We start from the raw sequence: 26,011 nt of genomic DNA on the forward strand, positions 1-26,011 counted from the left end.
CCCAGCTGGAGGAGGCTGCTGAGATAGCAAAACCAGAAGTCTTTCCAGGATTCAGGCAGATGGTGGAAGAGAGAGCCAACCTAGCTGATGCCTGCATGACTCTGGAACAGAAGCAAAAGTTGAAACAAGTTTTCTTTGATTTCCAAGATCTCTTTGCGGTAGACTCATATGACTGTGGCCGCACCGACATCCACACAACAACAATTCCCACGGACCCTGGCATGACTCCAGTGTTTGTGAAGCAATATCATTTGCCCCTCGCATCCATGGAGTCCCTTACTGAAATAATTAAGAACCTTGAGTCCCGGGGAATAATCCGTCCAGTACGCAGCACCTTCAATAATCCTGTGCTGGGAATATTGAAGCCAAACGGCCAGTGGAGACTCTGTGCCGACCTTAGGGAGCTCAACAAACGGGTCCATACTGCCCTACATTGACCAAGGGCTGGCCCAGATTCAGGGGTCACAGGTATTCACTACAATAGACCTGACCAATGGATACTGGACTGTGCCTGTCAGTAGAGAGGACCAATACAAACTGGCTTTTACCTTTGGGGGCCAGCAGTACACATGGACCCAGACTCCCTTCGGATACCTCAACTCCGGCAATGAGTTCAACATTTTCCTACATAAGGCCATGCCCGACCTGGGTGCGAGGGGTAACCTGGTTTATGTAGATGATGTCCTCATCAAAAGTTCATCTGTGGAAGAACACATAGCAGAGATCTGTTATGTTCTGACACAGTTGAGGGCCACCGGAGCAAAACTTTCCTTTCAGAAAGCACAGTGGTGTAGGACCCGTGTTAATTTCTTGGGGCATGAGATTACTCCTCAGGGTCTCTGTCCCCAGGAAAAGAAAGTGGAAGCACTTCAGAAACTGAAAGACCCCATAACTCTGCGGGAACTAAGGAGCCTCCTTGGACTGACTAATTACAGCAGAAAGTTCATTGAGGGCTATGCAGAGATCACCAGACCCCTGATTCATCTCTTGAAGGGGGGGGTCAAGTGGGAATGGGGTCCAGAACAATCCGAGGCAGTAAGACAACTCAGAAGAGGCCTCTCACAAGCGCCTTGCCTAGCTTACCCTGTCAGAAACAAGGAGTTCTTCCTGGAGACAGGGTTCTCTATTACGTGCTTGATGGCAGTATTATACCAAAAGCATGACAAGGACAATAAAGTAATCTCCTATGCAAGCAAAACTTTATCCTCTGTGGAGGAAAAATTCAACGATTGTGAAAAGGCACTCCTGGCAATGGTGTGGGCATTGAAGAATTACCGCCCGTTGATCCAGGGGGAACACATCATAGTGGAGACTCCACAACAGCCTCTGCAATATCTCCAAAGTGACAGAATCCGGGCCGGAAACGTGAGTAATTCCCGAATTACTTCCTGGATTCTGTCAATGCAAGGCTTTCCTGTGGAGGTCAGATATGGCCAAAACAAGAAGAATCCCCTCGCGCAAGGTCTGGCTGACTTGCATGATTGTGCCAGAGAAAACTGTCTCGAGGACGAAAGTCTAAAAATCAAGGACAACATGGAGGCATACCTTAGTTCCCCACACAAAGTCTTTGAAGAAGACAAGTGTGAGGGAATGCCCACTGTCTATGTGGATGGATGCTTTTCCCATGTTGACAACAACGGGGAAAAAGAACTGGTGGCCGGCGTAGGGAATGCGTGGGGGAATGAGTCTCCAGAACCCTCCGCTGGGCACAAAATCGGTCCCCGAAGTAGTCAAGTAGCAGAGTTGATGGCTGTGCATCAAGCCATCCTCACTGCTGTCCAACATCAACTCCACGAACTGGTCATAATCACGGATTCGGATTATGTACGGAACGGGTTCGTGGAGCACCTGGTTAATTGGAAAACCAGAGGCATGCTATGTGCTAACAACAAACCCCTGAAACATGGGAAGTTAATCCAAAATATTGATGATCTGGTCACATCGAATGGGATGACCATCGACTGGAAAAAGATCAAGGGTCATTCCAAAGTAGAGGGACCAGACAAAACTGGAAATGACTTAGCTGATCAGCTGGCCAAAACCGGGGCCATCCAAGGGAATCTAATAGAGATTGAGTCCCTGTTGGGGGAACTCCAGGTCACTGCTATCACTAGGTCCCAGAAAAATGCTCACAATGATCTTTCAACTGCACAATGGAGTAAGGAGACCCCTGATGCTGATTTAATTACAGCTCAGAAGGGGGATCCAATAATTGGTAAGTTTTACAAACCCATTGAGGACCCTGAGAACTTTCCCCTGATGGATACCGATTACATTGGGAAGGAGGACTTTAGAGTGTTGATGAAATATCCAAAGATGTTCCGAATCCAAGATGGTTTGTTGGTAAGGAAATCCTAAACTGGCCATGATCAGTGGGTGGTTCCAACCTCATTCCGAAGCCTGATGTTAAGTCACGCCCATGATGCGGCCACCGCCGGTCAAAGGGGGTTTCACACAACACTGGAAATCTTAAGAGAGGTTGCATACTGGCCACACATGGGGCAGGACCTTGACCAATACTTGAAGGGGTGTCTTGTGTGTGCACAATTTCAGCCATCATCCCTCACACACCGTGCGCCTCTCCAAAAGAGGGGGATGACACTGCCATGGTCAGATTTGCAAACCGACTTCGTAAGCCCTGTGATTCGCTCGCTAGAGGAAACAAGTACATGTTGACGGTCACATGCGTGTTTACCAAGTGGGTGGAATGTCTCCCGGCCCCAAACTGCAAGGCAGAAACAGCAGCTGCCCTGATGATTAAGCACATCTTTTCCCGTTTTGGCCTACCTCAAAGGATTGAGTCAGACAGAGGTAGCCATTTCACTAGCGAGGTAATGACAAAGATGTGGGAGATACTGGGGGTAAAAAGGAAGCTACATATTGCTTACCGTCCAGCTTCTTCTGGGGCAGTAGAACGCTATAATAAGACAATTGTGATCATCTTAAAAATGTTTGTGGCAGATTCTGGGCCAAGTTGGGATATCCGATTACCTCTGGTCCTAATGGCCATCAGATCTACCCCTTCATCCGCAACTAAAATGTCACCGTTTGAGCTGATGACTGGACGCAAGATGGTGCTTCCCAAGCATTTGCTCTACAGGACCCAAGAGCAGACATTGATAAATGCCTCCACAACTCATGAGTATGTGGAGAATTTAAGGAAACACCTTCAACATGTGTTTGCCTATGCTCAGCGGAATCTAGAAAGATCAGCTGATAGCATGAAGACCCATTACGATTTGAAAACCTCCAGGAAAGTATATAATGTGGAAGACCGGGTCTATCTATACAATTTCCAAAGAAACCAGGCCAAACAGCGAAAATGTTTGCCTACATGGGAGGGACCCTTTGAAATTATCGACAAAGTCTCCCCAGTTGCATACAAGATCCGCATCCCCAAAGGTAGTTTGGCGGAAGGGGAAGACAAGTGGGTCCATATAAATCAGCTAAAGTGTTGCCATCCCAGGCATACTCTGCAGCAACTGGAGGAATCCTCTGGAATCCCAGAGGGGGCCGCTCCAGAGTAATTCAGTTCCAACCCTAAAATATCCCACATATAGTCTCTAAAATATCATGATTCTGGTATGAAAATGTTTCCTGTTATATCTTGTTTTTTAAAATAAGACTTCAAAATGTATCCGGATGTATACAATGTATATGTTCGCCACACCATTAATAGTGGCGGAAAAATGTCTAGGAATGTGTATTGCCGCTTTGCTTTATCATCCTAGGAGAGATGAAACCATGGAGACTGACCAAGGAGAACGACACGGGGACCGGGAGCAAAGATCCGAGGGGCCCGGTGTACCGCCCCAATATTCCCATCAGGACAGGTGAGGAGAACTGATCGATCCAACCGGATGGAGAAAAAGATGCTGAACTGTGCCATCTGCGGAATTGGAAGAAGATGATGCGGACATACCAGCGCGTGGATCAAAACATCCTTTGCACCCGACTCCCCCTCGACTCGAAATCAAAGCGCAGTCGGGCGGGGGGCTTGTTGGGTGTCCTGACCCACGTTTGGACTATTATGCTGCAACAATTGGTGCTGTGGGCTTAGAAAATCCAAGAGGGCGGAAAAGCCCACATTTGCACCAGACTCCTGGAGAACCGTGCAGTGTTGCGCACAGCAAAATGGTCCCCTGACCTACCACCCACCAGTGCAAAGAAAGATGGTTCTGTTCAAAACCCGTTTTTATTAATGTCAAAAATTGTTAAGATCATGGGCCCGGAACCACCAAACAAAAATCCAATTATGGTTGAGTGTTTTACTTTACTCTACTACAGGTCCACATCAATGCCATGTCAAGCAAGGATCATATACTATCAAGTAAAATCCTTTCTTTTGGAAATGTATTAATTCAAGACAGATCCCAAAAATAGGTGCAGTACCGGCATTTTCCACAAACCGGCGCTAGCGGTCTAAACTCTGACTGGGGACCTGTATTGCAGAAGCTAAACAGCATCCTGAGCTAGCTGGGACTTCAAAGGTTTGTTCCCAGGAGGCAGTCTGATTCAATTAAAAGTTCAAAGGGGTTGCCTTTCCTGAGAACTCTTAACACCCCAGAGACCCACACCAGGAAGCAGGATATCACATGGCCCTGTTGATTGGGAGGGAGGGGGTTTCCCCTTCAGTCTGGAGGGGAGAGACAATAGACCCTTTCAATTGAATGGGGTATGTTAATTTTGGGTGTGGACTGTAAACAGAGCTCTGCCTGGAAGAAGAGACATGTGATCCCTGACTCACCCAGTTCCTAGGGGCGGGCCAGAAACTTTTTGTGAATTGAATTGAAGGCAAATATATGTTTTATAAAAACACTGATAACTAATTGTAACCAGATGACAGGAATGTACAATTTGGAGATGCTTAAAATGGAATATGTACCTACAATTTGAGTCTAAACTCATTTCCGTACGATGTTCTGGGACCGAACCCCACAATTTATTCATGTTTCAGACACTGGGTTTAAGCTAGAGACATGGAAATTTACTGGAATATGTGTAGAAAGGCAGTGTACATTTGTGCCATTTTTGGTAAACGTCCGATATTGGTAAACCAACTAAAAACAAAAATAAGTTGTAATTTGTTAATGCAAGCTCTTAGGAAGATCAGAGTTGAACAAGAATGTACCTTAAGTGATCTCCAATCTGTATATTTAATGTCAACCACTTGTGTATCTGGGAAATGTGTTTAGTTATGAAAATGATTTTCTAAGGTAAAAGCAAAGGGGAGTGTTATTTCTCTATGGCATAAAGATGACTCACTCTGACTCACTGCTCCCTTCTCAAATCAGGTCAAAGAGAAATCCTTGACCTATCAAATCGTGAGTGGGTTGGGCAAAGAAAGTTAGCATCCACACCCATTTTCAAAAGACATAAAAAGAGCCACTGGAAGCCAGACAGGATCATTCACTTTCCACTTTCTTGCGGGACGCTTTGCCGGGAGACTCCAGACTTCAAATCCATCAATCTCCAGAGACCAGAACTTTGAATCCAGACTCCAGAACTTGTAGCAGAGAGGCCTGAATCCACAAGCTGAATCCTTTTTCAGCAGGCCTCCAAATCATTTGGAAACTATTCAACAGCCGGGCGAGCTGTTTGAATTCTTTGCCAAGAACTTTTGCCAGAACCGGTAGCAGAAACACCCAGAAAGCAGAGCTGTATCCAGAACCGCAGACCGGACCCAGACCAGATCGCTGTGAGCAGAACCAGAGATCCCGACCAGACCAGACCAGAACCAGAGATCCGGAACCAGAGAACCAGTACCAGAAACCACCCAGAAGTCCAGTCCAACCTGACCAGATCCGTGACGAAGTCGCATTCCTGTCCAAAATATAGTGTGAGTACTCAGCCAGAACTGTGCAAAACGAATCTCTTAGTTTAAAATAATCTAATTCAAAGTATTTTAACCTATTGAGAACTGTATCATAGAAATTGTGTCCCTCCTGTTGATTCAAAGCTGCAAAATTGTCATCTGTCATTCTGAGCTTTACTTTTATTTTGAGAATCTACCTTCACAAAATCGTCCGTATATCTTGAACCGTTTGTGATAGAAGCGTGATTTAACTTTAATTGTAAAGCTGAGATTCCAAGCTTTCCAACAAGCTCTAAAATGACTTGCCACTCGTTATACCTCCGCCATAATTGTGCTCGACACACAGACTAAATTGCCGCGATTTGACATTTTGCTTCATTCCAGCCACGTGTAAAAACATTTGTCTTTTGCTTCCATTACGGAATTCCATTTTGAACCTGGTAACCATCCCTGAATAATTGATAGGGCTGGCCTGAACTGATTTAAAGTATCTCTCACTCACCCTGAACCTCTAGAGGGAATTAAAATAATTTTTAGCATATTTTTCCCTTCTTTGCATACCACCTTTAAAGTACTTTGTCGGTGTTTAAAATCATCCCTGTTGCTCTCAGCTTGCTAGGGGGGAACTGAATTCGTATTGTACTGTGATTGTATTCCTGAAGACTGTGTGTGTTACTTCCACCTCCTTACATTGCATAGAGGGGGGTGAATTGCCAAAAGGGGAAAAGTGATCATATTATGTTTTGCTGAAATCATATCAAGTTTATTCCCGAGTTGCTTCTTTTCCACCTTGAATTTCCTTGTACCATATAAAGCATTCTCAGCTACCTTATCCTCTATACTACTCCTAAGTAATTAAACCAGTGTGGTAGTATAACATCATCCATTGTTGATCACTCACTGTCATATGTCTAAGTGTGATATCAAATATTAATTTATTATAAAAGTGTGATATATATCTATTGTATAATTTTTCAAATAAACCTTTTTAATTTGCAAAACAAACCTACTTCTTTGCTCAGTGGGGTCAGGGGGATTCTAAGAGAGGGGCATTATATAAGGGTTTATCATCCAGAGTATAACTTGTCATAAAAATATATCAATAAGGGCTTCCCTTGGGCGTCCCAGACGAGGCACTGACTTAGTCGGATTGCTGAATTGAAGTCGCTTAACACGTAGGTGTGATTCGTCATGTTTGTCCAACTTCATCCTTCTACGTGACTGAAGACCACACATTTGAGCTCTAGTACATTTAAAATACTATTATTTAATAGACCTCTGACATCTTCCTTGTTTTTGTCCATATCTTCTGAACAGGAGTTTCGTTCTTTCACATGATTGTAACTAATGTCTGTTCATCCCAGTACAATACGACCTTGGCTACTTGGTGCTCATCTAGCCTTGCCTTTTTAAGATGCCCTCCTGTAATTCAATTGCTTTTCCAACTGTGACATGCTGGAAAGGCATTACTTTTCTGGTCCAGCTTTGCTATAACACGTTGTGGAATCATCCATTCTTTACTTGCTCCTATATATGTATACATTGGCGCATGCCGCAATCTATTCACTACTTAGCTTGCCTCAAGAATATTTAGTCTGCTTGCGTTTCTCTGCATATGTACACGGGTAAAATGACTTGATATCTTCATCGTTTCTGTAGCATAAAGCTCTTCATCTTGGGCCCAAGGTGTCACTTATCTTTGATATTTCCTTGATGCCTTATAGAATATCTTCATTCTCTTGTCTCTGCATCTCTTCTATGTATGTCAGTCTGGCTTCGTGTGACATCACCATTCTGCTCTTCCAGAGAAATTGTACAAAAATGTCGACCTGGGAATTGTGATGGCCGTAAATGCTGACTTTCTTTTTTTTTAACCCCCTTACACTACATACAAATGTGGGGGAGGTTTAGAGTATAATATTAAAATGGGCGGACTGCGGGGGGCATTTTCGGCCGTCGCAATAATCACATAGATCCCTTCCAGACATTTGCTCTGTTTCTTCTGGGATTTCATTCAAATGGCCATCATACTGTCTCGTATGCAGAAATGGCTTTCTCAATGGGAACCTTGCCTCCAGGATATTGATACCTGTATTTTCAATGGTACTGCAAGTTTCTCACACTCTAGTTCCCAACATATAGGCAAAATGGGCAACATGGTTGAGGTGGGGGTACTTGGCTCCTTCTCTACAAGTATAAGTTGAACAGCATAGGCGCAAGAATATAGCCTTTCTTAAGTCCCTTTTGGGTCGGTATCCAATTAGCTGTCCTACCAAATTGATCCAAACAAACCTTCCCTCTGGTGTTATCGTGCAGCTGCATTATCATTTTTAATAAACCTGGGGAAATATCCCAGTCACGCTGCTTTCTCCATAGTCTGCATCTGTCAACAGCATCGAACGCGGCACTAAGGTCTATGAATGCTTCAAATACTGGTATTTTGCATTTTGACCACGACTGCTGTATGATGGTAATCAGGGTTAGGCTATTGACAATGGTGTTAGAGCCCTTACGAAACCCAGTTTGATTAAACAGGATAACGTTTAGTGTCTCTGCCCATTCTTAAAGCTCAGTCAGAAGGACTCGAGCAAAGTCCTTTGCTGGGGCATCTCTCATGGCTAATAGACCATTGTTTCGTGGTTCAGCATGATTTCCTTTTTTCAAGACTGGGGCAATTATACTGTCCCACCAAGATGTTATAATAACTTGAGTCACATTGATCCATCGAAAAAGCCAATGCAGAGCATTTTCCCAAGTAGACGAATCGATCTTAATTAGCGTACTGCATATTCCATCAGGACCGGGGGCCCTGGAGGACTTACTGGGCCGTATAATGCTATGAATATCTTGGATACTTTTTGAAAAAGTCCAACTAGAGGCAACCTCAGCCACTGTGGAATTGTCCACACTGCCCCCTCCAAAAGTCAAATCCACGTAGGATTCCCAGGTCATCTCAGAGACGCCGTTGAAATATCTGTTCTTAGTTGAATGGTCATTTATGAGCTTCTAGAACATGGTAGGGTTGTTATTGAGAGACGAATGTGCCAGTGCCCTCCATTGGGAGCAATCAATTGAATACTTTTGGTGTTTAAGTCATTTATAGTATGTATTCTTCATGTCCTTTGCCTCTCTGGCATGTTGTATGGAATTAAGATTTGAATTAGCCAAGACACGCAGATCGCGTCATAGGGCATTTTATTTTTCTTCAATGTCTTTCTTGAACATGTGTCGGTGAAATTTATTAAAACCAATACCAGCCCTACAATGTGAGCTGGGCTTGACCATAGAGCAGATTTTAATGTTCTCCATGTTAGATTCATAGAGAGTTATCAGTGAAGCTATGGCTTGACTGGAAGGCTTTACTGCAAGCAAAGAACTACCCCTAGAACATGCATCAAGAGTTTCAAGGGCCACAAGTGCCGCCTGCTCAATGCGGCTATCGCTTCAGGAAATTTGATTCAGTGGTGCATTGATGTTTAATCTCCTGTTGGAAATAAGGGTAGGAAGCTCGTGTTTCAAATTCAAACAAGCAACTAGGGGGTAGTGATCACTTTCGTGCCGTTGGCACATGCACGTCTCTCATCAAAGAAGGAGAGTTAGCGACAACATTTTTATCGAGTATATGGCTGCTTTTATTCCCCATGTGTGTACATTTTGGAGGAATGTCAGAGGGACAAGCACCATTTACCATGGAAAACCCAGCTGAATATAATAGGCTAGCCCAACTATCTCCCGCTGGCAAGCTCTATCCAGGATAACGGCCTGCAGAGTAGAGGAGGAGAGTAAGTCTAGTTCCACTTCCCCAGGGGGGAGATCTTGTGAAACCCTGGCATTAAAATCCCTGCAGATGAAAGCAGAAGTGCCTCCCTTCATATTATTCATAGTTTCCTCTATTTCAAAGATGATAGCAGCATGATATCTCTTATAAGGGGGAACATGTATATCAACAATGAGGATGTCTTTCCTGTGCATATGGGGTGGCTCACCTGGCAAAATGACTCTACCAATCGGAACGTGCTTCAATGCACACGGGGCCTCCACTAGACCCAAAAATTTCTTAGTAACCACAACTAATCCTTCCTATGGTGACCCGGGGGCACCTGGGTAGCTAAAAGAGTAATCATGTTCCAACCATCATTCACAAGAGGTTTCTTGAGCGACGACTCCTGGAGCGCGATCCAACTGAATCTATCAATGTGATCCAGCAAACCATCCTGTTCTAACAAGTGACGATGACCATGAGTTTTCCAACTTAAAAACAAACAAGAGGAGCTAGAGTCACAGCTAGGTTCGTGATAAGCCACGCCGCTCCACCATTCTGGCCAACCGTGCCCAATGGAACTCATCCCCCTACGCTCCATTCTCAGATGTAAGACCGCTAGAGTTAATGCATTGACCAGTCGTGGGTACTTACGTTGGGTTCAGTACAGTGTTTCGTTGGAGATTCGGTGGGGCTGAACCCCCGCTATTACCAACCTTAGACTCTCCAACCGGATCAATAAATGTACTCTCCTGCATATCGTACGCCTCAATGGGTGAACATTCATAACCCAATCTATGAAAGGCAGAGCTATGATCCATTATATATGCAAGAGTACCATCAGCATAAAAGTATACAATAGATGTGGCATAATTGACATCTTCGCAAATGTCCACACTGCAGATGTCATTACTACTTCTTTTCCCTCCTCTCAAGTGTGTTTATTCACTTCAATAATGGGTGGTAGGAATGTTATTTTTTTATTTAAAAAAAAATCTTTTTTCTCTCTTTTAATGATTTTAGTAAATTTTCTAATCATTTAACTATTATGTAATTCGATGTGATGAATAATTGATGTTCTTATATGTGTATTGAGATAACATGAATTTGTTGACTGTGAAAGGTTAATTTATAACCATATACAATATATATATATATATATATATATATATATATATATATATATATATATATATATTTGCAAGAGTACCATCAGCATGAAAGTATACAATAGATGTAGCATAATTGACATCTTCACAAATGTCCACACTGCAGATGTCATTACTACTAATGTAATTGATGTTTGCTGTCCGGTTTCAGGGGCGCGTTGCCCTTGCCTTTATTTATGATATGATTGGTTATTTATAACACACTTAATACCCAGAGGTTTCTAAGCGCGGCCCCGGCAATCGAACCTGTGCTGCTCCGAGTCCTTTTGCTTCCAAGGCGAGCACGTTGCCCCTGAGCTATCCTCCCAAGCCATTCGTGATAAGGGACAGTTTGTTCAGAGAGTCCACTAGATGTTTTGGATAGAGACAGCATTTATTCAACATGGCTGCATTGACATCACATTAAGTGTTGAACTGGGTGAGCAGAGACTCCAATATATTAAACATTGCTGCAAAGGAGCTGCTAACGTCACTCGTTTGCAGCGTAGAATTCAATTCTTCCAATGGCTCTCCTTCAGGCAGTAACATGTTGCTTGACTGCATATTATTTGGTGGCAGATAGTTTGTCTAAGGCTCACTCAGAGGATGTTGAGGTGATGTATTAATTGCCAAGATATTAGGGTAAGGTTCAGCCCCAGGCTCAGCTTCGTCCAAGTTAGAAGTCTGCACCTCTACGACAACTTCTTCGGAGGCGATGACTACCGGGCTAAGTAGGAGGCTATTTGGAGGTGTACCCTGTAGGGGAGAACTGGCAATAACTGCCCAAAAGTCTCGACCATGCTCAGCACCATATTCAGTGTCAGGCGTTATCAAGGCCCTGACTACGGTCTCAATAGTCTTGGAGCACAGGCAGTGGACCACAGCGGTGAGTTCCTGTTAGATCAGTGCACAATTCAACGGTAGCAGTAATATTGCGAGGCTGAATTTAATTACCACAGAAAAAAAGTCTGTGATTTTGCTGTTCAATTTGTTCCCTCCTGTAGCATCTCCCAATGCAACAGTGTGTTGCGGGCATACTTTAGATGACCATCTATGATGCTTATCTTGGGCATGATAAGATAGCCCGCCCCCTGTGGTGGGCAAGACCATGTCAGTGTCATCATGACAAACCAAGCTGAGTAATGTTATGTTAACCTTCTCCCCTCAATGTCTCAATGTCACTTGGTCTAGTAAGATCGTTGTCTCTGTCCTCCCTCCGTCCCCCTTCCTTGCCTCATCGAGCCTTGAAACACTTGTGTATAGGCGCCTTACAAATGCCATATCACATCCCTCTGCCATATCTGCGTGAAATGGCGGCAGGGAGGACTGAAGCTGGGCTGCCAATGACTCCTTGCTTCGCAACTGCGGCCCATTTGGCCTCCTGTGTGGTAATGGTTCTGGGTGCACGCCGCTTCGGCATAGGATAAAGGAGAATTCAAATGGGTTCAGATGGAGAAAAAAAAAAGACTTAAAGATGCCTGTTATTTCACTTTCCTTGTCAGTAGTCTGAAACAACATAGATGGCAGAGAACAGCTGATATCATTTTTTTATTTTTTTTATTTTTATTATATCAATTAGCTGGTACCAATTAAGTCTGCCCAACTTGCACAGTCATTTAGACAAGCTACGGTTACCAGATCAACCGGGCAGTGGTTACACACCCCTAAAAGATGCTCGACCAGCAAGCCGTCTCTCTGCCTCTTCCGTCCACAAAAGGCCACGCAAGACCCCTTGTCCCACTTGTTCTCTGCGTGGCACTCCATGCTGAACTGGGGATTATGTAGGCATTGCAGTACAACACAACAGCAGCAGTAGACTCCTCCTCTCAGCAAAGACAGTGGCAGAAACACCGCGCAAGACCACTTGTCTCAGGAGCCTTTAACTCTCTGAGGAATTGCGATCTGGCAATAGCGTAAGGCCTGGACTCTGTTGATTTTATTGTATTAACAAACAGAATGATGAGCGTAATTCTGTCTCAAAAAGGGGTCATCTGCCAACCAGATCCTCCTTTCCCATGGCCTTCATACCATAAACTTAGTGCACTTGTGTCCTGCCATATCAGTAGCCTGATTCGCGGCACCTGCTCTACTCGTGGCACAGAGCAGGTTTGAATGTCACGTGATGCCCACGTCACAGCCACATAAATGGCCAAGTACTTGCTGCGCAGAGGCAGAATTTAAGATATGGCCCCCTGTACCCAAAACTATGATGATCATAAGTCACCCACGCTGGTGGTAGGGTAAACGCTAAATAAAAGCTATGCCTACGTTTAGGCATAGTGCATGGTGCTACTTATGATCATGACAGACACATTCCAGTTGATGTTGAACATGTGTCAGCTCCTGGAAGTCAGCTCTGCTGTGGAAGGTGATATGTATTCTGGTCAGCCGGGTGTAGCCCGCAAAATGGCAGGATGCGAACCTGGAGGGCTGGACCACTTCTTTGATCTCTTTGTGAGGGCAGGTAACACCCTCCACTAGAGACAGCCGCACAGCACGCAGCTGTCCTCTCCCCGGTATGCAGGGAGCACACCCATTCAAAGGGAGTAGCCTCACACCAGCGGGCTACATTTCTAATGACCTTTGTTCCTGTTGAGAAGGGGGCAGAATTATGATAGGCAGGAGGGCTCTGGTCAAGAGAAGGAGACCACCACCATTTTGAGTCTCACTGTCTCTCACCCTCTTTCCTGTCCCTGCCACTTCCTCTGGAACGGAGCCCTGTGGGTATGACATCAGACAGGCAAAGTCCTCTGCATTTAAGAGCAGGGATTGGACGACTAAGGCAGGCTAGCTTTAGTACAATCACCTGAGGACTTGTGCCTTCACAAGAAGGAGGTCTCCCTTTTCCTCTGTTAAAGCTGCAGATTCATTCTGAAGATCTCATCGAACTTCCTTTCGAAGAGTTGTACTCTCCAATGCACTCAGCCAGGGGTGAAGAAGGAATCATCCAAAACAGAAGGAAGATCTATCCCCTGGCACTCCCAGGGCACATCAGGAGTAACCTCTGCTGTGGATCAGGACCTACCACTCTAGGCCGTGATCTCCTGAGCTGGCAGACAAGACCCTGAACAAAACCATCCTATCCTGGTGTCCCCTTAAGTGGTCCTCACAGCAACCAGAGGACCAGACCCGCCACAGCTCCCTGTTCTATTACACTCAACCGATCACTCCGTGTTCACCGCACCTGGAATAAGAGGGAAGTCACCAGCGCTGGCTGCTGCACTCCACTATCACATCAATCATTGCTTGAACATTCGACCACCTCGACACTGCAAGCTTGTCACCTGATAGGCATGAAGCGACTGCTCAACGCCGGGACCCAGACCGAATCACTGGAGAGTCACACACTGACTCTAACCTGTGGTTACAACCATGGTTTGGCCCAGCTAGATGTGCAACTGCTGCCTCATTGACTGCACATCGATGCACCTGAGATCACCACCTGCCAATTCAAACTGCTGAAGCATCACTCCTCAACCCCTCCCCGCGGCTAAAGTCCAACTCAGCCTGGCCAACTACTACTGCATAGAACACCCACATTCGCCCTTGCTCAAGGCCCGCCTGTTGCAGGTACCTCCACGATAACATGTTCCCGTGCTTGATCAGCTTGCATCCTCGTTCGACCCGTCTGCATCAGCCTACCAAGAAGTAAACCAAGGGACCGTTGACTCTGTACTGCCCTCTCGGTCAACGTAGACCCAAAACACTGGTTAGGTCACAATCACTCCTGTTTTCAACAAGATATCCTTTTTGTGGTTAGTACTTGTGAGGAATTCGACCATCCGCATGGTGGGTGTGTGCTCACCTGTGCTTTTTTGAAGTTTTATATGAAATTGAATGATGGTAGCTCAACCTCCAGAAACTGGAGGTCATTACAACCCCGGCGTTAAGGGTTAACGACGGCGTTAACCCTTAACGCCGGATTCCCACTTTAACGCCTGCTTTTGGCAGGCGTTAAAGTCCATGGCGCTAACCCGCCATGGTACTAATTACGCCGCCGTAATTTACGGCGGCGTAATTAGCGCCTTCCCCACTCCCATTATGCCCTATGGGGCAAAAATGGGAATGGGGAAGGAAAAATGGGAAATGGGGATTTACCGCCCCACTCACCTTGGAATGGGGCGGTAAATCCGCCATCCACCATGGTGTAAACATAGTTTACACCATGGTGGTAAAGTTGGTGCACTTAGCACCAAGGTTGTAATGACCTCCACTGTGTGGGGCTAATCTGCACACATTTTCCTATGCTCACTGCATGACATACATATAGACCTGTGTACCCTGGGTGGACACAGCCTACAGGTGCAGTCCCCCTTGTCATACTTAGTTGGGATATGACAAAGAGGAGTACACCATGTCATCTCAGAAGGAGGAGGGACAAATCTTCACCATGCCATGGTCGTCCTAATTAACTAAGGAAATATAGCAAAATGTTTCCTCCAGAATTCGGACCAGTGAAAATTCTGACTTTATTTTCTGCCCCCTCCTTACACCACATATATACATGGGGGGATGGGATATAATACATATTTATGGGGTGTAAAGTGGGTTGAAAAAAGAAAAATAAAGCCAGCATTTGTGTCCATCGGATTTATCGGGGTTGCAGTAACCACATAGATCCTTAACTAACAAAGGCTCCATGGATCCGCCCTGTCCTTTTGTGTAGCTCTGTAGCTGGTGGCAGTGATTAACATAATTAACATACTACTAGAGTATACTTCAAATAGGCCCTGTCATATGCATCGTGTCAGCCTGATGCCAGCTCCCACCCTCAGTATCGATTGACAGGGGAATGTTATGTCTAGGACTGCATATTTACAGTAGTCATCCACACTGGGAGACCCCATTCAGACGGAATGAGTATGTGTACTGACGGAGACAGATAGTCTGGTCTTGACGCAGCTTTAAGGGAGACCTGCCACTTTAATCAGGAACCACAGAGAGCTCAATTAACCAGAGAGACCCTTTGATCCACAACAGACATGAAGATGGATGGGGCTTAGTATTGCATGTTTTCACCCGTTTACCCTTTCTGTTGAAAAACACTCTGGGTAAGACCTCACACATACAGGAGATTGTTAGTGGGACCCAGGATTGGCTCATTAAGGTAGTCCTAGCTTACACCAATCACTGTGGCCCGTTTGGCTTTAAAAGAGAGCTGAGCCCCTCTTTTGGCAGATCATCTGAAGACTTTGCAAGGAGTAACAAGAAGAACTCAACAATGGACCCTGGCTGAATGTACATTCTGCCTTACATCTTCTGACAGTGAAGGAAGGCCAGGACTTTCAAGAGGGAAGCACGATCCCTCCTATAAACATCTCAAAGGGAACAGAGGGAGATTCTGAATCCAGAGGACCCTTAGGCAGCTCCAGAACCGGTACCCAGCCAGCACACATCGTGCCCTGCTAGACTTTGCAGGAAGATTTGTAGATAGGAAGTACCAGAGAGTCTCTGAACCAAACCAAGGACAAGACCATTGCCTGCAACACTCTCCTCAACTTTGGGACGACCGCCTTAAAGGATGACACCAGCCCAATGAAGAAGCTAAGAGGAGTGCATTGACAAGCATGTCCATCTTAAATTACATTTTCGAGCCAGTCGAGCCCCTCATGCCCCTCATGCTGCAACCTACAGCACTGCTGACTGTTACACCGCAGTAGCTAAAGCTGTCTGAGACAACTCTACCAGTGTTTCAGAATCAGCGACCACCACTGAGACAATTATTTCTAACCTGATACCGCTGTGTAGGCCAGTCTGCAGCCATCAGGCCAGCCTCACTCGCCAATCTGCCTACTGCCTGATACCCACAGCTGTGTCCCGTCTTGAACTGTGTTGCAGAAGTGGCAAAGCGTCCTGAAAAGGACTCGACACTGTTGAGCACCGAGAACTTCTACAGCACAAGGTGTGGAAATCGATATAATATTGTGACCCCAATCGCATTGTTTAAATGTATGTTGGCCTACGCCAAGCTGTCTAAAGAATATTGTGAACATAGGTTCCACGGCAAGGTCTTGACCTTAATGTATTGTGTAAGCTGCCATCTTGGATCTAGCCGCCATTTTAGGTATTCTTGCAGTGTGGAAGTCACCCCGAATCACAAAATGGAGGCCGAATGACATTGCGAGTAAGACTTCGGCCATGGTGACCTCCGCACACGTGAATGAATAATATGTCCGCAGGCTACTTGTTAGGGTCATGAACTAAGACCCTGTCCTCTGTTTAACCTAGGTGTAAATATGTAACTGTATCAGCGGAACCGATCTAATATATGGAGATTGCATGTTCGACCTGGCTACGAACCCTAGCCATGGTTCCAGAAATGGTTAACTTGTAAGAGGGCTGGCCAATGCAGTACTAAATGTATAAAAACCCAAGCATCCCGATGATCGGTCTCTCCCACTTTCAGTGCAAACCTAACGTTGAAGGTTCGTGTGTTAGTCAGAGGGCCGAATAGCTATTCGCATGTCAATTGACTTTGATAACTTGGTAACTTTGTAACTTTGAAATAAAGCGCTTTATATGGTCCTTTGTAACCTGTGTTGGTGTGTTTCCATTTGGGCTTCCCGGCCTCATGTCAATTTCTCTGTTTCCACAGTTGGCGCCCGAATAGGGACCCTCAAGATTGATGCCGGATCATTGAAGGTTGACGCAGACTATCGAATCGGGATCGGACGGTGTGATTCTGCGGGCCCGACCGATCGAGACGCGATACCTCGGCAGCGCTGCACGATCCGATCCTTGGGCGATAGTCGTGCGGTCTGACACGGCATCTTGACGAGGGTCCAAATCCGAGGCGGGCAGATTTGCCGAAACCACTGAACGCAGGTAAAATTTGTTAGTTGAAGTCCTTTGAAAACCGTACGGTCCTCCTTAGGTTTGGTCAGGTGTAGTCGTGACCCGGCTCTTAATTTAACCCTGACAATTTGAATTTGGCGTATTGTATCTGCAGACACAATTATTGGACCAGGTAACACCAATTCTTTGAGAAATGCCTGGGAAATTGTCTAGCTGTTTTAGGGCTCTATTCCGCAGCGATCGACAATCTTTGGAATTTAGCCGTCCGGCACCACAGGAGGGGTCGCCGGCGTGTACTATGTACTGTAAGTATGGCATTGGTAGTATTGTATTTAATGACATTTGGCACAGACAGACCAGAAATGCCTCCGAATTTCAGTGGCCAATCAATGGTAGTTTTGAGATCCCCCGTATTGAATACTTAGAGTCGATGTTGCTTAAAAAGAAGGCTAGGCCAGCAGCCTTTGATGTGTTACAAAATTGGAAAAAGGAAGCATTACAGCAGCTTAAAAGTAGGGATAAACATGCACGACATCATAAAACGAATGCCGAAAAGGCATTGTTATATGACAAGGAAAAACGATTAGATGAAACCCAGAAAATGGACAGAGCTTTTTCGCTCGGAGTCCAGAAAATTTACCCTTCTAAAGATTTCCATGTTTCCGAGGAGTTTATTGAGAAAATATTAAACGAACGGAGGCTTGATTCTTCAACGCCACCTCCGTATGCTCCTGTTGTGGGCGCTCTTCCCATTCCTGCTATTGCTCCTATCGTTATTCCTACTTCTCTTACACAGCCTACTACCCCTAGTTCCTTAGTTGTCGCTCCTCCGTCTATTTCGTCTGTTACATTACCTCTTTCCCCTGCACCCATGTTAGGTTCACCTATACTTTCGATTTCGGGGAGTCCTGTGTTTATTAAATCAGATCCTGGTGCAGGGTCGAGGATAGTGACTCGTAGTACTGTTCCTGCGGGCAGGAAACAGGAACTATTTTCTTGGGCTAAACATTGCATGGAAAAAGGTGATCAAACTGATGTATTTTCAACATTATCTAATTTGCACGATTTTCCCAAGAAAAACGTTTTTATTGAAGGACTGGGGATTCATTTAGGTGTAATGTGGGGTAGATTGCAGACTTCGGATCTCCCACAAGGGGTGAGAGATCTGAATGCTTTGGCACTCTCAAGGGATACCGAACAAAAAGTATATGGACATGTTGATAGATTGTTTGAGTTTAGACAGGATTTTGAAAGATTACAAAATGAGGATGATGAGGACGATAGGATATATATGCAGAAACGGTTCCTTTCGTGCCGAAGATCAGCACCCGAGGAAGTACGGATCTGTACTAGAGATGCGGTTCGATGGATCTCGGATTCATCAATACCGCCGGATGAGGTATACGATACATATAGTCAATATACGGTAGAAATGCAAAGGAAGGTAATTCAAGTGATGGTACAGCACTTGCAGGAAGAATGTATAAGAAAGAAGGTTGGTTGCCCCACAGAGTTATTAGGTATTTGTAAAAGAGCTTTTTCGCCTGACACTTCCACAGCTGCTTTAGCGCTTGATTTGGCCTTATTACTCAGTAAGCGGTCGGAGGTCCCTATATCTCAGTTGCCTATGAGAGAGGTCCCTCCGACCCTTGTCCCAAAAGTAGAAATCCCCGCCAACGCGGCGACTGGTGCTCCCGCGGTGGATATCCCAGCACACTACGTATCACAGTTTGTTCACGTCCCGTTCTCTCGACAGGAAGTGAACACGATCAGACAATCAGTCCCTGATATTAGGAAGAACCCGACAGGGTTTTATAAAGAAATAGAATCCGTTTTGCAGTCTTCCGTGTTCACCTTAAGTGACATGGATTTATTGTTTCCAGTGCTTTTACCTGTTGATGTATGGAAGCAGGTACGGACAGTAGATGATGTGCCGGGGTTAGGGGATACATGGGTAAATCTAACTAGAATAGATGGGGAACGACCAGCTGGTGAGAAACCACCCCAGGTAATACTCACTTTACCTGATAGAATAGTTGCCAAATTGAAAACTATAATTCCAGAAAAAAGGATTATTTGGGACAAGCTTACGGCCTGTGTCCAAGGAAAAACTGAAGGTACCACTGAATTCTTTAATAGGTTTGAACAGGTGTTCTCCGACTTCAGTGGACAGGATTTGGGTACAGAGTCGGGGAAGAGGTTGTTTGTGGACAAATTTGTGCGTGGATTGTTGCCCGACATCCAGTCACAAATTATGTCCTCAGAGAGCGCTTGGCAGGCAAAATCTCAGTCAGAGGTTTTGCATATGGCTCAGTATTATGAGAACCGGGTTAATAACGAAAAAGAGAAAATCGAAAAAAGAAGGGGTGACCTAAAGACTAAGGTATTGTTGCAGCAAATTGTCAGGCACCCCAGAGGAGGTACGACACAAACTAGAGGTCAGTACATTCCAAGAGGAAATACTCCTCTAAATTCTATAAATATTAATCAGTGTGCTTATTGCCGCCAGGAAGGTCACTGGCGAGCACAGTGCCCTGCCCTCCGTCAGAGGTCAGGAGGCACATTCGGAGGTATGGGTAGGCGACCACGGGGCCGCCCTGGAGCAGGGGGTCCTGATAGGGGTCAGCTTCTACGAGATCCCCAGCAACCTTTTTCACAGGAAAATCAGACTTCGAGTATGGACTCAAGAAATATATTTGATCACCCTTCCGCCGTCTATCTTTCTGAGGAACTTCCCTTTGATGAAGTTCTGCCTTACTAGGATTGCCCGAAGCAGCGTTTGGAACCTTTACCTATTCCCGTTATTCAGAAGGGCCCCTATGTTGAATTATTGGTGGGGAATAGGAAACATCAGTTCTTGATCGACACTGGAGCGCAGAAGTGCTCCATTGACCATTCTCGGGTTCCAAACATTCCCCTGTCAGGGCAAACAAACGTTTCTATAGGGTTCTCTGGTATACCAACTGTTTGTCCGGTCTCTGCGCCGGTATCCGTTTCTTTGGGCCCTTTTACAGACCAGTGCCCTTTTCTTCTTACTTCAAACTGTGGAGAAAACTTGCTGGGGTTGAATTTGTTGAAGAAACTGAATGCAGTGATCCATTGTACCCCTGACGGAATAAGATTGACAGTTTCACCACAGCAACCTTTTAACTCCCAGTACTTGACCCGACCTCTACCTCCCGAGTTCGGTATTGTCCCGGAATGTTTGTGGGCAATAGACGACAATGATGTCGGAATATTGCACGTTGAGCCCGTTAAGATAGTCTTGAAACATGGGGTTAAACTACCGCGCATTCCGCAATATAAAATTTCAGTTGAGGGCGAGCGCGCTCTGAAAAGCATTGTCTCCGATTTTGTACATCGTGGAGTGATCGAAGAGATTACAGGTAGCTTATGTAATAGTCCGATCTTACCGGTATATAAGAAAGGCGACAATGCAATTCCGTACCGGTTTATGATAGATCTTCGTGCCATTAACCGGGTAGTGGCCCCACAATTTCCAATCGTGCCGGATGTAACAACAATCTTAACAATGATCCCTGCTACGGCTACACACTTCAGTGTCGTAGATTTGAAAAACGCCTTCTTTAGTATTCCGATACACAAGGAGAGCAGGTATTTGTTTGCGTTCACCTTGGGGGGACGCTCATTTACATTCACAAGGGCACCTCAAGGGTACACTGAAAGTCCTAGTATCTATAGTAGAGCCTTAAAAGAGCAGCTCGACACCCTTGAACTGCCACCTACTTGCACGCTGCTTCAATATGTAGACGATTTGCTCTTAGCTGCAGACTCTGAGAAAGCTTGTAAAGAAGGCACTATATTGTTGCTTGTTCATTTAGCTGAACATGGTCACAAAGCTTCACTTAAGAAATTTCAATATTGTTGCCAGGAGGTTGCCTATTTAGGCTACCTCCTGTCAAAGGAGGGGAGAAGATTGACACCTGAACGAATAAAACACATTTCTGGCATGTCTGTCCCAAAAACACAGAAGGAAGTCAGAGCCCTGATAGGGATGGCGTCCTACTGTAGACTGTGGATCCCGAACTTTGCCCTAGTGGTAAAACCGATGTTGGCTTTGACGAGGAAGGGCATTTCTTTGCCACTGCCATGGGAATCAGAACATCAACGATCATTTGAGCTTCTCAAAGCCGCGCTGTGTTCAGCACCGGTTCTGGGTACACCAAATTACGATAAGGCCTTTGTGTTGTTTGTGCATGAATGTAATGGATGTGCTTTGTCTGTGTTAACGCAGGAACATGGAGGGAAGAATAGGCCGTGCGGCTATTATTCCTCCGCCCTCGATCCTGTCGCATGCGCTTTGCTGCGATGTCTGCGCGCTGTTGCTGCTGCTGCTGCGTCTGTAAAACAGAGTGAGGGGATGGTCCTAGGCCACGATTTGATTCTGATGGTACCTCACTCTGTTGATATTCTATTGAATAAAACTCAAACACAACACCTTACTTCTGCCCGGTTGACCAGGTATGAATTAGTTCTATTTGCTCCTCATATCCAAATTAAAAGGTGTTGTGTTCTCAATCCGGCTGAACTTTTGCCTCTCCCGCAAACTTCTGCTTGCGGCGATGATGGATCACATGACTGCCTGTACGCCACCGAACAAGAAACAAAGGGCAGAATAGACCTCTCAGATACTCCTTTGGAGAATGCGGAAGGGGAGCTGTTTTGTGATGGCTCCTGCTTTAAACTTCCGAATGGCACATCTACAGCTGCTTATGCAGTTACTACTTTGAACAAGATCGTAGAAACTAAAAGGATTCCGCATAACTCTGCGCAGGCCGCAGAGATTATAGCGTTGACTCGTGCTTGTGAGCTCTCCCAAGGGCATAGAGTTAATATTTATACGGATAGTCAGTACGCCTTTGGGGTGGCTCACAACTTCGGAAAATTGTGGTCGGAAAGAGGGTTTCTGACCTCACATGGGACCAAGATTCAGCATGGTCCCTTAATAGTACAGTTACTTTCAGCACTCTCACTCCCTAAACAACTAGCGATTATGAAATGTGCAGCTCATCGTAAGGTCATAGATGATGTGGGCAAAGGAAATGCTTTTGCAGACTCAATAGCTAGACAAACAGCTACAGACCTTAGCACAGACATGTATACCTCACGGGAAGTGAGAGATGGTTGTATAATAGATGAAGGCATTGGGTCTGTGCGAGATATTCAGACTGATGCCTCTGTTGATGAATCTAGGAAATGGGCTGAAGGCATGGGGAAATTGGATGACGAAGGGTGTTGGGTGGACGCATCTGGCGGGAAATGGTTGCTTCCTGATTCTTATGTATTAGCAATGGTCACAATGGCACACGGTCCAACACATGTGTGTGCCCAGCAAATTGCGAAGATATTACAGCAGGTTTGGGTGAATGATAAAATTTTGGAAACTGCAAAAAGATATGTTAGTAATTGTATGATTTGCCTACAACACAATGTGGGTAAAGGGACAGTGACTCCAAGGGGAAGTTTCGGGCCCCCCTCTGTCCCCTTTGAAACCATTCACCTTGATTTCATTGAAATGGAACGTTGTAATAACTTGAAATATGTTCTTGTTATCATTTGTGCTTTTAGCAAGTGGGTCGAGGCTTTCCCTGCCAAAGATGCTACCGCCATGACTACCGCAAAGATCTTGGTGAAAGAATATTTTCCTCGATTTGGGCTCCCGAGGATAATCTGGTCGGATAACGGCCCACATTTCATCGCAGCTGTAATATTGCAAATATGTGTTGCCTTAGGGATTGAGAAACGTTTTCATTCAGCTAGGCACCCTCAAAGTGCGGGGTTGGTAGAAAGACACAACGGTATTTTGAAAAACAAACTTGCAAAAACATGTGCTGAGACTAAATTAAAATGGCCAGATGCTTTACCTATTGTATTGTTAGCTATGCGCACCACACCCCAGACTAGAACTGGGCTTTCTCCATTTGAGGTAGTAATGGGAAGGCCTGCTAATATTTGGGGCCTCCCTAAACCTAAAGCCCTGAGGGATGTGGAGAATGTATTGCTTGTAGATTATTGTAATCAATTGACTAAAAACCTGTATTTCATCTACCACCAGGTGAAGGCCGCCTTACCTGTACGGTTTACGGGCCCAGGACACGATATATTGCCCGGCAGCTGGATCCTGGTAAAGGCCTACGAAAGGTCTTCCTGTCTCGCGCCTCGCTGGCGGGGACCCTACCAGGTTTTATTGGTCACCAGGACGGCAGTGCGGGTGGCAGGAAAGAAGAACTGGATACATGCAACACACATCAAGAAGATCCCTCACCCGACGCCACATGTTACAGAAGAAACAGAACCCTTGCTGATGCTACACTTTCTGATCTCGGAGTAGCAAGCAGCGTTGTGAGTGCGTCGGAGAAGTTCTCTGAGCCTGAGGAGCTTGGGGAGCCGTCCATTTTGTCTCCGCACTCCCTTGATCAATCACTTCCGGAAACTCTTGTTTCAAGTTCTGCGACTTCCGTCGCCACCGACGTGACGCTCCCCTCAGGGAGCGACGATACTTTGCTTTTGGATTCGGTAAACTTGGGTACCATCAGGTACAACCTTCGACCACGCGCTGCACGAGTATAGTGCATTTGAAAGGAAGAAGGAGTGATTGAAATACTATTGTCTTCCCCTTTTTTTTGGAACAAAGAAAAAGGGGGGGGTTCTGTTGGCTAGGGTTGGGAAGGACTAAGAAGTCGCGCGGCCGAAGTGCCGCCAGCAACGAACATTGGGGCCGTCGATCGGGATAACCATGATGCCTGCCGCCTTCACCGCTGCTCCTCGTATTGAACTATTAGATAAGGAGGTGACCAGTTCGAACAATGGACAATGTGCCTGGGCCCTGAAAACGTACTGTTGTGTTCTTGTTTTGATTACTGTTAGTTTTGCAACTGCTGCCGTGGGACTTTGGTACTTTGAAGAGATTTATCCTTTGAAGCCTCTGTTACCGACCAAAATTGTACCAACTGTTTTGACTCCCTCTGTACACCTTCACACTCTGTCCCCTAGGGACTCTCGGCATAGACAGAAATATCATAATAACACTCTGATGATAGTGATGAATGCTACGCATGCTATTTTTAATAAGAGTAATTGTTGGATTTGCACGCATTTGCCACAACATGGGAACAAGGGACTGGGATGGTATATACATCCCTTACCTCTAACGACTTCCTGCTATGCCTCTCTTAGAGCACTCTTCTTTGGCCGATGGAATGATAGCATCTCAGGGAACTTCGATGGCACTAATTTGAATGAATTTGAGAGACGTGAATTGACTCCCCTGGGATGCTCGCTTTTCGCAAATAGGAGTAGACCTAATATCGCTTCTATTAGGCCGTCTGATAAACTTTCCTTTCCTTTCCAAAATCTAGTTTCTTTCAAGATGGCTCCGATAGGCAATAAGGATGCCATGCCTCCTTCTTATTCTGTAAATCACAATCCTGATTCTGTCCCTTTCTGTGTACAAAGAAATGGCACTAGGCCAATGGGAGATTTTGAGCCTTGTATACATATTGTAAATTTGACTGGGGAAAATAGGCCTTTGTATGTAGGGGGACCCGTTTATTTTGTTTGTGGTAGTTTAGCTTTTCCCTGGTTGCCCAAGGATTGGCAGGGGACTTGTTATTTAGGGATATTGTTACCAGGTGTATTTATAGCCAGTACCTTAGAGGTATCCAAGGCTCGCCCGCGACAAGATAGTGATGGAGATACCCCCGGACAAGTGTTCGGGGATATAGCCAAATCAGTAGTCCCCTTTTGGGGACAAATAGCAAATTCAGAAAACATTAGGGGATTAGCGAGGGTATTGGAGAAAACGATCAACCGGACCACGGACATACTTTACAATATGACCTTAGAGCAAAAGGTGATAAGATTGGTAGCACTTCAAAATCGAATGGCATTAGATGTCATTTTAGCTGAACGAGGTGGAGTATGTAAATTAGTGGGGTCGGCTTGTTGCGTTTTCATACCAGATTCTTCACCAACAATATTTAAAGCAATTCAGAATTTACACACTCTTAGTTCTGAAGTCCATATCCCTGTAGGAGACTGGAGCCTTAGTACCTGGTTTTGGGATTCTCTGCGATCTTGGGGGTGGAAGGTGCTTTCTGTCATTTTAGGTATTTTAGGGACTCTGTTATTTCTTTGCTGTTGTTTTCAATGCCTCCCAAGTATATGCGGAATGATGGGGGAATGTTGTGCCCAGGTAATGAGCGCAATAGGGCGTAAGATATACACTCCGAAGACAGCATCTAAAGAGTTCATGTTGCAAGAAGTTCTTACGAACGACCTTATGGCTATTGATATTTCAGACAATGATGCGGAACCTATGAATGATAATGCCTTCAAGTATTTTCGAAAGTATTAGAAAACTATGTTTTAGCACTTGGCATAGGCCAAAAGGAGGGTCTGTGGAAATCGATATAATATTGTGACCCCAATCGCATTGTTTAAATGTATGTTGGCCTACGCCAAGCTGTCTAA

Source organism: Ambystoma mexicanum, chromosome 8 (genome assembly GCF_040938575.1).
Source record: "Ambystoma mexicanum isolate Mex_15411 chromosome 8, UKY_AmexF1_1, whole genome shotgun sequence".
NCBI lineage: Eukaryota > Metazoa > Chordata > Amphibia > Caudata > Ambystomatidae > Ambystoma > Ambystoma mexicanum.